We start from the raw sequence: 4,162 nt of genomic DNA on the forward strand, positions 1-4,162 counted from the left end.
CTTGAAGTCACGATTTAAATTTTAAAAAAATTTTAGGAATATGTGTGAAAATTTGTAGAATATGTTGTGTGAAGAAACGCTACGAACGTTAAGGTTATTAATGTAACTCTTGCAGCAATATTAAAGATAAAAAAATTTGTCGTAACTTATTAAGAAAACAAATTATGATGGATTCCAGTTAGCTTAATTAGTAAAGTTTTTTATAGTTGAATAAGAGATCTGAGGTTCAATCTTCGTTTACACAAAAAATCAATTGGTGTCTTGGTTTAATAATAAAGAACAGCATCAAGAGCGGATGCCATAGGAATTTGTCATAACTTATTAAGAAAACAAATTATGATGGATTCCAGTTAGCTGAACTAGTAAAGTTTCTGATAGTTGAATAAGAGATCTGAAGTTCAATCTCTGTTTACACCAAAAATCGATTGGTGTCTTGGTCTAATAATAAAGAACAGCATCAAGAGCGGATGCCATAGGTTGAAACTCTCTTTAAAAAAAAATTATGATTGAACTATCATCATCTTTACAAAGATCTCTCTTTATTTTAATAACACTCTAATTATATCCTAATTATAACCAAGTTAATGGTTATTTCACCTACATAAAAAAATTAATTATTATCTTAATTGGATGATAAAAAAATAATTATTAGAATAACATCATACGCTGAAACTATCTCTTAAAAAATAAAAAAATTAAAGGGTGATAAAAATTGTAAAAGAATTTTTGTATCGAGCTCAAATCCATTATCATATCTAAGCGTGAAAAGTGAAATACAGAGTGAAATCCTAAAAGGAGTTTTAGCTATAAAATGGTGGTATCTGGTAAAGACAAGTTGTATGTATTTTGAAGGGATAGGAGTATAGGACAAGTTTCTTAGTCAGATTACCAGACTTAAAAACCATTTGCTTTTACCGCCCTCCATGATTGTTCCGCTTTAAAATTGGGTTTAGCTAAAAGTAAAGTAAAGACACCGAGCAGTCTTAATCCTCGTTGATAGATAGGCGGCTAGGCCCGCAGAGATTGGCCCACATTTGATTTGAATAAAGTGAGCTTCGAGCCTAATTGCTTTGTTTTTATGGTTAATACAAGGATTATATGCGAAACCTAAGAGAAAAGTACAAGATTATAATGGGAATTATAATAGCATTAGCAATGGGCCCCAAATGGCTATTTTAGCCACACACATTCAAATTGAGCTTTATCCAAGTGTGTATTGCACAAAAAAAAAAAAAAAAAAAAAAAAAAAAAAAAAAAAATCAATTGTGAAAGTTTTAAATCTGTATTTATAGCAATCGTAAAAGTGAATTTGTATTTATTTTATATTCATTTTTATTCTCTACTATCTCTTCCTTCTCTCTCTTTCTATTATTTTATAATAATGTGTGTAAAAATAAGAAATTGGATGTTATGTATATTGTTAAATAAGTTAATAAAATAACTTTTTAAAATGTAAAATAGGTATTAATGCAACCTGTAAACGGATGTAAATGCTCTAATGGAAATAATTATAGAGCAAGGTTTTTATACAATCTGTATTATAAGAATTTTTCTGCAACCCACTATAAGATGGTTAAAAAAAATTATCTACATGTATCATTTGAGTAAAACATGACCTATTACAAGTGTCATGTGACTAGAAGTACACATAAATAATTTTTTTTAATAACTACACAGTAAGATTATATAAAAATTCCTGCAATTCAGGTTACATTAAAAAAAAAAAAAAAAAAAAACCTTTCCATAACTAGTATATCATCGAATACTTAACTGTTTATTTATGTTTTATCATTTTCACCCTTAAATTGATAGATTTTTTTTTTTCTTTTTTTCCTTTTTTGAGGAAGATAGAAGTAATTAACTTCATAAATAAATTATGCTGCATGCGATGTTGGTAGCGCTATGTTAAGGGATTGTGTAAGTGGCGGCCAAGGAGTAAAGGAACATGCCTTTTAAGGAAGCACATGTTCCTTATTGGTTTAGTCACGAGCAGTGTCCCTACGACCCTACCCCAATACCATGGAAAAACCATCTGCTAAGAGCCCAAAACTCCTACATTGGCGGCTTGTACTGAGCTTGTTTCGGAAAATGGTGGCTCCTTTTACTCGACCGACAAAGACATATGAACAATAGAGCATGTGAATTGTGAACCTCGTTTGGGAAAGGAATCAGAATGTTCCAAGTACACGGTTTTTTTTTTTTTTTTCCCTTTTTTATTATTATTTATTTTAAACCAATTACCACAATTTAGTGATTAAGAAATGTTATAAGCAACACTAATAAGACAAAGAACTTTACACCTTGATTCACATCTTAATCTTCGTAAAATATACTATATGCAAAAAAAAAAAAAAAAAAAAAATTGTATATATATAAAAGGAATTGAGTTATACTCTTTGGCAAGTCTATTTTATTTAGTGAAAAATTGTTGGTTTAGTGATTAAGAAATACAATAACACTAATAAGACAATGTTTAAAGAACTTTACAACTTAATCCGCATCTTAATCTTTGTAAAATATACTACATGTAAAAAAAAATTTGTATATATATAAAAGGAATTGAGTGGTAGTCTTTGACAAGACCATTTTATTTACTAAAGATTCGCCGGTTTAGTGATTAGGAAATGCTATAATTAATACAAATAAGACAACGTGTAAAGAACTTTACACCTTGATTTGCATCATAATCTTGGTGAAATATACTATATGCAGAGAAAGTTTTTGTGTATATATATATATACACACATATATAAGGAATTGAGTCGTAGTCTTTGGCAAGTCTATTTTATTTAGTAAAGAATCATCAGTTTAGTGATTAGGAAATGCAATAAGTAACACTTATAAGACAACATTTAAAGAACTTTGCAACTTAATTCGCATCTTAATCTTGGTGAAATATACTACAAGTAAAAAAGTTTTTGTATATATATAAAAGGAGTTGAGGCGTAGTCTTTGGCAAGACTATTTTATTTACTAAAGAATGGTCGGTTTAGTGATTAGGAAATGCAATAAGTAACACTAATAAGACAACGTTTAAAGAACTTTACAGCTTCATTCATATCTTAATCTTGGAGAAATATACTACAGGTAAAAAAGCTTTTGTCTATATATAAAAGGAATTGAGTCATAGTCTTTGGGAAGACTATTTTTTTTACTAAAGAATCGTCGGTTTAGTGATTAGGAAATGCTATAAGTAACACTAACAAGACAACGTTTAAAGAACTTTACACCTTGATTTGCATCTTTATCTTGGTGAAATATATATATGCAAAATAGTTTTTGTCTATATATAAAAGGAATTGAGTTGTAGTCTTTGGCAAGACTATTTTATTCACTAAAGAATTGTCAAGACACACTGGAAAGCAGAAACCTTATGAATTGATGTTGTGGTTGGAATTTGGATTTTTGGGTTTGCGGGACATCCTTTCTATCCATTAAACCCATCATCCGAGTGTCTTAAAATGGACTTTAATAAATATTTTAGATAGGTAAAATGTGTAAAGGGCATTTATTAATAAAATAACAATTTTTTTTTTCACTTAGAATCTTGTATATAAATGCGGAAATAGTAATTTACTTGTGTCACCCTTGGATTTGGATTCAAGCATTTTGAAATCCTTACCCAGAACTCCTTTACCTTCCCCATGATGGCAATGCAACTACTCACACTTACTGAATTCCTTGGGAAGGATTAGAGTGAAACAGTTGTGACCTTGGGCCTGAATATTTAGTGTACGGTTCCTTGAGTTCCATCCCTTCTAGGGTCACTAATAATAATATTTTTTTTAGAGGAAAAGATAGAATATGGGGTGGAATGTTTTATTAAGTCCTTTATGGTCTGTTTGGACTGAGGGGGAAAGAGGGTGAGTAGAGCATAATAGAGTAGAATTGACTCAAAATTAGCCTATTTTCAACCAACTCTATTCTACTTCCCTCCACTCCTCCTCCCCCTCCCTTCCCCATCAATCCGAACGGGCATTAAGCCTACAACAACACACTAAAAATATTTGATTTTAACCTTTAAGTTAAATAAAAAAAAGGACTTTGGAGTTGTGGGCCTATGGCCTTTAAAAAATTTTTATTTATGCATAAGTTTTGATCCAAAAGAGAAATTAGTAACCTATACTTTATAAGGCGTGATCTCCAATCAACTATACAATTT

This window comes from Quercus lobata, chromosome 4, assembly GCF_001633185.2.
Source record: "Quercus lobata isolate SW786 chromosome 4, ValleyOak3.0 Primary Assembly, whole genome shotgun sequence".
NCBI lineage: Eukaryota > Viridiplantae > Streptophyta > Magnoliopsida > Fagales > Fagaceae > Quercus > Quercus lobata.